An 11208-nucleotide genomic window follows, 5' to 3' on the forward strand; every position below is an offset into this window, starting at 1 on the left:
TCTGAAATTATCACTGCAAGAGACTTGCATTACAAATTCAACATTAGGAAACTAGCTAGTGCATATGAATAATTACATAGAAGATAGATTACAAAAATGTACTCAGCAGTCAGCAGCACTAAGTACTAGTCTTTTCTTCAGTAGCAGTTGATCATCATATCAGTAAAGCTACTACCTGCGTAATTATTCAACGCCTGGAACTCCAAGTCGATCAAGTCAGGAAAAGGCTCAAACACATTGCCACCATCAGTACCATAATTATCAGTTAGCACAGGAAGATTAACCCAATCCTCTTGATTAATACCATAATCAGTGTCGTTCTCAAAACCAGAATTATAATTGAAAACTTCCATAGATGACGAAGATGGATAATCAATTTTGGGTTCAAGTGGAAGAGAGGGAGATCCATTCCTCATAACCATACCATCTTCATCTTCATTACAACCATTCGCCATAGATTTATTCTCCTCCATCACCTTATCTAATTTCTCTGTAGTAGTATTAGTTAGACCAGGAAGATTAAGCCATTGATTAGTATCATAATCTAAGTCGTTCTCCGAAGCAGAACCATAATTAGAAAAACCCGTAGATGATGAGGGTTCATAATCAAATTTAGGTTCATTCATTAAAACCATATCATCTTCATTACAACTCTTTGCTAATGGAACCCCAGATTTGTTCTTCTCCATCAACTGATTTATTCTCTCTGAAATCATACCAAACATGGGCTCCAAGTTCCTTTCAATCCTTTGAATCTCTTCAATAGATAAATTACTTAACTTCTGATTTACAAAATTAACTTGTTGATTCTCTTCTTTAACATCCATTTTTCTTTTCCCTGCTGTTTTTGGATCATAATTAATGTAATCATTCACAATCTCTTGACATTCATTAGGGTTTTCTGGTAGTATCCTAACCAATCCATCCTTGTTGAACTCAGATTTAAGATACATTAAAGCCCTAACACCACACAAAGTTTTGAATTCATGCAATTTCTTCTCAATACCCTTCGATCTGCTCTTGAAAATCTTCCTTTTCTTACCAATATTGTTGCGAGAAGATGATGATTCTACCTTTTTCTGATTACCCATCCTTTCTTTTCCTTCAGATCAATGTTGAATTAATTTCTATTTCACAGAGTGATGAAGAAGAAGATGAATGAACAAATTAGGTTTTTTTGTTAACTAAGATTCAGCAAGTAGTAGTAGTGAAGCACTAGAGATGACTACTACTTATAGATATAAAAACTTCTCTCCCAAGTATCTACAGCTTCTAAAAATAAATCGAGTCCAGTTGTAATTATTTTCCGAGACGTTGCCGATAACCCCTGTTTCCCAACGCGTCGAGTCTAATGCTGTCAGCAGACATACAAGGTTGGAGATGAAAAGGAGGCTTTATTAGAACCTTTGTTATCTCCCACCAGAAAAATTCTATTCTGACACCGTGGGATTGGCTTACCCGGGTCCAGGCCTGCTCCAATGCGAAGAAAGTTTCTTGCTGGCCCTAAAATTATCTTTCTTCCTCGGTCCCGGGCATTTTCGTCGTTTGCAAGAAATTCATTTCGCATTTTTCAAACGAGGCACAGTCTTATAATCTCATTTTAGATATTACCCTCGTGGAATAGCTTAGTAGTTTAATAAATTGCATGTTTCAAAAAAAAATAAAAATATATTACCATTCTAATTAGTAAAAAGGATAAAATAGTCATTTCACAAGCAAATGCTGTTAAGGCAGCCAGGTTTTTCTTTTCAGGGAATCTCTATTCTGTAACGCCCATATCCAATGGAGCGGGTGCTTCATCAATTTCCTTTGGTTTTACCCAAACCAACTCGAAGAAATGATCATTATTTTTTTTTTCTTTTTCCTTTCTCTGTTTTTTCTTTTTGTTCTTTTCTGTTCTTCACCTGTTAGTGATTTGAAAGATGAAATAGAGTTTTTAAGATCGTGAGGGTTAGGGAAAGATCAAGGAGTGACTGATGGTGGTGGTATTGAGTCGAGTAACGGATTCAAACAAAACACAAAAGGTAAATTAAGGATTAAAATTAGGGTTTCTAATTTATTGAATTTTTTTATGAAATTGTTATGATTTGATAGATTATAGGTTGTGGGCTCGATCTTAATTGTGTTGGAGACGATAATATAGTGCTTAAATTTAGTTTCTTTAGAAAGAAAGTAAATCTCAAGTTAGGGTTTGGTGTTGTTGATTAAATGAAGGAGATGAATCTAGTGGTGGGGATTCGAAAAAGAGTTGAGGATTGCTACCTCGAGATGGTGACTGAGTTGGAGTTACTGATTGGATTTCTCAAGAAGAAAAATAAAGGTTAGAGAAATTGAAAGAGAATTCTGGAATTGGGTGACGGATACGAAGAAACTGTTGATTGAAGTCGAACTGGACTAGCAGGAGAAGGTTGAGTTATTGAGGGTGTTAGAGCATTGCTAGGTCGAACTCACAAGCGTTGATATCTCAAGCTTGTTGTCAAGTTTAGTTTCCAAAACTATATGTCTTGATTTCTAGTCTACTTATAGCTAAGTCTCGGATTATGATAGAAAGTGTAGTTGAGCATTAGACTTCACGACGTTCATCGATTGAAGACGATGAACTACTAAGGGGATCTTGTAGAACTTCATCAACAAAAGGTATCTGAAGACTTGAACTCCCCTATCACTCAAAAGTCTATCTATTTTATCTCCTACTTGAGACAAAAGTCGTATAACTATATAAACTTCGATTATACACATTTGATATTTCGAGATGAGTTTAACTCGCTTACATATTTCTCGAAATATGTATTGGTAAGCTTTCGCTTTAACCAAGTTCATATTATATTCTTGAAGAAAGTCAAAAGATCATGTGAAAATGTCCTTGTAACATCTTACATGATTTGTGTGAGACAGTCATTTGATGTACACTCAGAATGTTTCGTATTGATCATTCGATCACTTAACAACTATTCTCGACTTCTAAGAATGTTTCAATGATTGAAATGGGAGTTTAGAACAAATAACCATGATTGGATATAGCACAGTATGCGTATTTGTATGCTAACTGTTGCAAGTTATTCAAACACATTACCATCATCAGTAGTAGTATCAGTTAGCACAGGAAGATTAACCCAATCCTTTTGATTAATAATACCATAATCAAACTCGTTCTCAAAACCAGAATTATAATTGAAAATTTCCGTAGATGACGAAGACTGATAATCAAAGTTAGGTTCAAGTGGAAGAGGGGGATTCATTCCTCATAACCATATCATCTTCATTACAACCCTTTGACATATATTTATTCTCCTCCATCAACTTACTAAATTTCTCTGTAGTAGTATTTGTTAGACCAGGAAGATTAATCCATTGATTAGTATCATAATCATATTCATTCTCCAAAGCATGACTATAATTAGAAAAATCCGCAGATGATGAGGGTTCATAATCAAATTTAGGTTCATTCATATCATCTTCAGTACAACTCTTTGCTAATGGAACCCCAGATTTGTTCTTTTCCATCAACTGATTTATTCTCTCTGAAATCAAACGAAACATGGGCTCCAAATTCTTTTCAATCCTTTGAATCTATTCGTTATATAAATTACTTAACTTCTGATTTACAAAATTAACTTTTTGACTCTCTTCTTTAACATCCATTTTTCTTTTTCTTGCTGTTTTTGGATAATAATTAAGGTAATCATTCACAATCTCTTGACATTCGTTAGGGTTTTCTGGTAGTATCCTAACCAATCCATCCTTATTGAACTCAGATTTAAGATACATTAAATCCCTAACACCACACAAAGTTTTGAATTCATGTAATTTTTTCTCAATACCCTTCGACCTGCTCTTGAAAATCTTCTTTTTCTTACATTTATCCTTACAATAAGATGATGATGATTCTACATTTTTCCGATTCGAAAAACCCATCTTTTATCTTCATTTTTTACTTCTGAATTTTTTATCTTCTTCACAGAGTGTTGTTGAAGATGAACAGAAGAAAAAAAAAATTTATTTAGCAAGTAGTAGTAGTGAAACACTTGAGATGACTACTTATAAGATATAGAAACTTCACTCCCAAGTTTTTACAGCTTGTAATTAAAATAGTCGTTGTCATTTTTCCAGTACCCCTGTTTCTAAAAACAGACAAATTCTTAAGAGGTCGGAGGAGACCATTGTCAAAACGCATTGATTTTAATTTAGAGCTAACGCGTTGATAGACAGAAGAATTTGATTTGGTTAACTGATCTTAGAGTTTATGGTTCTTTATAACAGTCACCAGCAGAAGTATAAGGTTGAAGACAAAGGAGGCTTTAGAGGAAGCTTTGTTATCAACCGCTGGATAAATTATATTCTACGCCTTCACATTCGCCCACATGGGCCACATATAGGCTCCCCCAAGGCCAACGTTGGAAAATCTTCTAACAAAACTTGACATTGTTATAAACGTGTAATTATGTTAAGAGTATCTTGGATAAATCTCGTTTATTATTGGGTACCGTGTGTCTAGCCCTATAAATAGAGGATTTAATATTTGTCTATCGTACTAATGAATAAGATTTTTCTCTGCTTCTTCTCCTTATTTTATGTCCCCTTCTCTTTTTACAAGACGTTATCATGCATTTTGCTCTACTAACTGATCCACGGGAATATGCATTGCTAAATTGTCTATTCTGAGTTTACCAACACAAGTTTACATCTCGGAAAAATTGTAACACAGTAACCTAACTGGTATTCTACAGGAGGTGGAATGATAATACTTTTGTCTTATTCTTTTACTAGTAATTTTTCTTTTATATTTATCAGTGATGGATTCGTGTAATTATAACTCTACACAGTATACAATGCTTTGTGGATAGATCTTACTTACCTCCATAACACCTTTAACATTATCTTCTATTAATTTTGGGTGTAATTACTATCCACGAATGGATAATAGACATGATCTATATTTATTGGATTTGGGTGATCAATTCTGCAAAATAAAATTGATTTTCCTTTGTTCTCTAATTTTTTTTATTATAGAGAAAGAAAAAGGAAATCCATAGAAAGATGGTTTACAGTCTCTATTCCTTTAATGAAACTGTAATCACCAAAAAAAGTTGTTAGAGCACCGCTCTGTCGAAATCGCAAGCGTTGCTATCTCAAGCTTGTTTGTCAAGTTTAGTTGTCAAAACTATAAGTCTTGATTTCTAGTCTACTTATATCTATGTCTCGGATTAGGATAAAATGTGTAGTTGAGATTTAGACTTCACGGAGTCCATCGGTTGAAGACGAAGAACTACTAAGGGGAGCTTGTGGAACTTCATCAACAAAAGGTATGTGGATACTTGAACTCATATATCACTCAGAAGTCTATTCTATCTCTTATTGAGACAAATTCGTATAGCTATATATACTTTACATTATATACATTTGATATTTCGAGCTGAGTTTAACTCGCTTATATCTTTCTCAAAATATGTGTTGGAAAACTTTTTGCTTTAACCACGTTCATCATTATTCTTGACGAAAGTCAAAATATGATCATGTGAAAATCACCTGGTAACATCTTATATGATTTGTGTGAGACAGTCATTTGATGTAGGCTCAGAATGTTTCGTATTGATCATTCGATCACTTGAAAATTTCTTATAAGCTAATAGTTTGTGTGAGACATCTGCTGTCGTCTTTTAAAAATGTTTCAATGATTGAAATGGGAGTTAAGTGCTAAAACCCATGTCTGGATACATTACGGTTTGTGTACTTAGTGTACGAACTGTTTTGACGGAATTCAGGACCGGAAGTTTGCATACCCGTTCGCAAACTTATTCAACTGTTTAAGTCAGGGTACTTAAATTTGCATACCCGTTCACAAAATGATTTAACTGTTGAAGTTCGGGAACCAAGTTTGCGTACCCGTTCAAAAACGATTTCAACTGAGTTTGGTCCGGAGCTAAAGTTTGCGTACCCATTTGCAAACTGTCGGCTTGTGACCAATGTCCAGAACTTAAGTTTGTGTACCGTTTGCGAACTTAACTGGTTCAAGTTCTTAAATCGGTTAAGTATGATTTCATACTCATGAAAAAAATACATTTATAATTAAGGAATGCAATCTTTGCAAATCGTGGCTAAAATGTTCATGAACTGATTCTTCTGAATCAATTTGATTTTGCTTCAATTGTGTCTTGTATACTTCTATGAGAATATAAACAATTGAACAACTTTATAGGTAACAAAATTAGGTTCATTTTATTATCAATTGATCTAGAAGTGTGAAGATGAACAAGGTTAAGAGAAAAGTGTTCATATGGCTAATTTTTGTTAATTGTTATTGAGCCAACTCAATATACACGTTTAGGTACGGTTACCCATATCTAAATGAAGGTATATTTCATTTGTGTGTAACAAGCTAAGACCATCTAACGGTGGAAAGATATTAGCTTGAATCTTAACACTGTACCTTAATCAGTATATAAGGGAGAACTCTAACAACTAGGAAACCTAATCCCTACACCTCCTGTATAATACTAGTTGCGACTAGAGTCGATTCCCCTTTAACCTAGGTTTTTCCTAAAACCATTATAGGTTAACGAACTAAAGACTTCGTTGGGATTCTGAAGCCAGACCCAACTATTTTCTATGTAGTTGCGTGTTCTGATCTTACTTTGTTTCTATCATATTGAGTACTATCTTCTCTAAGATTTGCTCGAGATTTATCTCTGATAGGTAAGATATAAAAAGTAATCACAAATCTCTTCGTCTCATTCTTTGTGATTCCACAATAACTTGTTCTACTACCACATATTTAAGTTAATGTGAGGTGATTGATTTTTATAGGTTTTTCTTCGAGAATATAAGACCGGATATCAATTAGTTCCCGTTCACCTTGATTTATCAAAAGACGGAACAAAACTTCGTAGGTATTTTCGTGGGAGACAGATTTATCTATTAAAATAGACTTTTTTGTGGGAGACAGATTTGTTTATCAAGTCTTCGACTTTGGATCGTAGCAACTCTTAGTTGTGGGTGAGATCAGCTAAGGGAATCAAGTACATAGCATCCTGCTGGGATCAGAGACGTAGAAGCATAATTGTACCTTGGATCATTGTGAGATTGGTTGGGGTTCAACTACAGTCCAGATCGAAGTTAATTTGGAGTAGACTAGTGTCTGTAGCGGCTTAATACAGTGTTTGTTCAATCTGGACTAGGTCCCGGGGTTTTTCTACATTTGCGGTTTCCTCGTTAACAAAATTCTGGTGTCTGTGTTATTTCTTTTCCGCATTATATTTTGTTATATAATTGAATATCACAGCTTGTGCGTTTTTCAATCAATTAGAATATCCGACCTTTTGGTTGTTGATTTAAATTGATTGACACTTGGATATTGGTCTTTGGTACCATCCAAGTTATCTCTCTAGTATTTGATAAAGACTCGCAGATTTCTATTTGCTTGAGTATATATCAAATCGAGAGATTGAGATATAAACTCTTTGATATACTTTTTATCTAGATTGAGTCTGACTGTCTAGTTGATTCTCTAGAAAGTATATTGGAGTTTGTCCATACAGATTGCTAAGAGAAATATTAGGTGTGGTTGTTGTACCCCCACTTTTTCAGCTATCTAAAGCTTGTTTGTCAAGTTTAGTTGATCAAAACTATAATCTTAATTTATAGTCTACTTATAGCTATGTCTCGGATTAGGATAAAATGTGTAGTTTAGCTTTAGACTTCACGACGTTCATCGATTGAAGACGAAGAACTACTAAGGGGAGCTTGTGGAACTTCATCAACAAAAGGTATGTGGATACTTGAACTCATATATCACTCAGAAGTCTATTCTATCTCTTATTGAGACAAATTCGTATAGCTATATATACTTTACATTATATACATTTGATATTTCGAGCTGAGTTTAACTCGCTTATATCTTTCTCAAAATATGTGTTGGAAAACTTTTTGCTTTAACCACGTTCATCATTATTCTTGACGAAAGTCAAAATATGATCATGTGAAAATCACCTGGTAACATCTTATATGATTTGTGTGAGACAGTCATTTGATGTAGGCTCAGAATGTTTCGTATTGATCATTCGATCACTTGAAAATTTCTTATAAGCTAATAGTTTGTGTGAGACATCTGCTGTCGTCTTTTAAAAATGTTTCAATGATTGAAATGGGAGTTAAGTGCTAAAACCCATGTCTGGATACATTACGGTTTGTGTACTTAGTGTACGAACTGTTTTGACGGAATTCAGGACCGGAAGTTTGCATACCCGTTCGCAAACTTATTCAACTGTTTAAGTCAGGGTACTTAAATTTGCATACCCGTTCACAAAATGATTTAACTGTTGAAGTTCGGGAACCAAGTTTGCGTACCCGTTCGAAAACGATTTCAACTGAGTTTGGTCCGGAGCTAAAGTTTGCGTACCCATTTGCAAACTGTCGGCTTGTGACCAATGTCCAGAACTTAAGTTTGTGTACCGTTTGCGAACTTAACTGGTTCAAGTTCTTAAATCGGTTAAGTATGATTTCATACTCATGAAAAAAATACATTTATAATTAAGGAATGCAATCTTTGCAAATCGTGGCTAAAATGTTCATGAACTGATTCTTCTGAATCAATTTGATTTTGCTTCAATTGTGTCTTGTATACTTCTATGAGAATATAAACAATTGAACAACTTTATAGGTAACAAAATTAGGTTCATTTTATTATCAATTGATCTAGAAGTGTGAAGATGAACAAGGTTAAGAGAAAAGTGTTCATATGGCTAATTTTTGTTAATTGTTATTGAGCCAACTCAATATACACGTTTAGGTACGGTTACCCATATCTAAATGAAGGTATATTTCATTTGTGTGTAACAAGCTAAGACCATCTAACGGTGGAAAGATATTAGCTTGAATCTTAACACTGTACCTTAATCAGTATATAAGGGAGAACTCTAACAACTAGGAAACCTAATCCCTACACCTCCTGTATAATACTAGTTGCGACTAGAGTCGATTCCCCTTTAACCTAGGTTTTTCCTAAAACCATTATAGGTTAACGAACTAAAGACTTCGTTGGGATTCTGAAGCCAGACCCAACTATTTTCTATGTAGTTGCGTGTTCTGATCTTACTTTGTTTCTATCATATTGAGTACTATCTTCTCTAAGATTTGCTCGAGATTTATCTCTGATAGGTAAGATATAAAAAGTAATCACAAATCTCTTCGTCTCATTCTTTGTGATTCCACAATAACTTGTTCTACTACCACATATTTAAGTTAATGTGAGGTGATTGATTTTTATAGGTTTTTCTTCGAGAATATAAGACCGGATATCAATTAGTTCCCGTTCACCTTGATTTATCAAAAGACGGAACAAAACTTCGTAGGTATTTTCGTGGGAGACAGATTTATCTATTAAAATAGACTTTTTTGTGGGAGACAGATTTGTTTATCAAGTCTTCGACTTTGGATCGTAGCAACTCTTAGTTGTGGGTGAGATCAGCTAAGGGAATCAAGTACATAGCATCCTGCTGGGATCAGAGACGTAGAAGCATAATTGTACCTTGGATCATTGTGAGATTGGTTGGGGTTCAACTACAGTCCAGATCGAAGTTAATTTGGAGTAGACTAGTGTCTGTAGCGGCTTAATACAGTGTTTGTTCAATCTGGACTAGGTCCCGGGGTTTTTCTACATTTGCGGTTTCCTCGTTAACAAAATTCTGGTGTCTGTGTTATTTCTTTTCCGCATTATATTTTGTTATATAATTGAATATCACAGCTTGTGCGTTTTTCAATCAATTAGAATATCCGACCTTTTGGTTGTTGATTTAAATTGATTGACACTTGGATATTGGTCTTTGGTACCATCCAAGTTATCTCTCTAGTATTTGATAAAGACTCGCAGATTTCTATTTGCTTGAGTATATATCAAATCGAGAGATTGAGATATAAACTCTTTGATATACTTTTTATCTAGATTGAGTCTGACTGTCTAGTTGATTCTCTAGAAAGTATATTGGAGTTTGTCCATACAGATTGCTAAGAGAAATATTAGGTGTGGTTGTTGTACCCCCACTTTTTCAGCTATCTAAAGCTTGTTTGTCAAGTTTAGTTGATCAAAACTATAATCTTAATTTATAGTCTACTTATAGCTATGTCTCGGATTAGGATAAAATGTGTAGTTTAGCTTTAGACTTCACGACGTTCATCGATTGAAGACGAAGATCTACTAAGGAGAGCTTGGAGGAACTTCATCAACAAAAGGTATGTGGAGACTAAAACTTATCTATCACTCAGAAGTCTATTCTATTTTATCTCCTAATGAGACTAAGTCGAATATCTATATAGACTTTTATATTATACACATTTGATATTTCGAGTTGAGTTTATCTCGCTTATATATTTCTCGAAATATGTGTTGAAAGCTTTTTTTTAACTATGTTCATCATTATTCTTGACGAGTTTAGTTGGAAACAATTTATTTGTTGAAAACTAAATATCGAGTCAAAAGATGATCATGTGAAAATTTCCTTGAAATATCTTATATGATTTGTGTGAGACAATCATTTGATATCGACTAGGAAAAGTTTCGTATTGATCATTCAATCATTTGAAAATTACTTGAAGATAATAGTTTGTGTGAGACAGCTATTGTCGTCTTCTAATGATGTTTCAATGATTAAAATGGAAGTTTAGAACAATTAACCATGTCTGGAACAACACGGTATGCATACCTAGTATGTGAACTGTATTGTTATGATTCAGGTCCGAGAACCTTGTTTGCGTACCTAGTATGCGAACGGTTTTACCTGTAAAGGTATGGGAACCTTGTTTGCTTACCTAGTATGTGAACGGTTCTATCTGAGTTAGGTCCGGGACAGCTGTTTGCATACCTGGTTTGCGAATGGCTGCACAAGGCCAAGGTCCAGAGTTGTTGTTTGCATACCTGGTTTGCGAACACGGTGGTTAAATTCTAAAATCGGTTAAGTATGATTATTGAAAAAAAGGGGGTCTAACAACCACACCCAATATTTTGTTCGGAAATCTGTATGACAAATCCAATACAATTCCAAGAGAATCAACTAGACAGTCAGACTCAATCAGGGAAAAGTATCCAAGAGTTATATCTCAATTTCTCAAATCAATCTGCAATCGAACAAATAGAAATCTGTGAGCCGGATCAATATGAGAAATAACTTGGATGGTACCAAACACCAATATCCAAGCGTCAATCAATTACAATCAACA

Source organism: Papaver somniferum, chromosome 10 (genome assembly GCF_003573695.1).
Source record: "Papaver somniferum cultivar HN1 chromosome 10, ASM357369v1, whole genome shotgun sequence".
Taxonomy (NCBI): domain Eukaryota; kingdom Viridiplantae; phylum Streptophyta; class Magnoliopsida; order Ranunculales; family Papaveraceae; genus Papaver; species Papaver somniferum.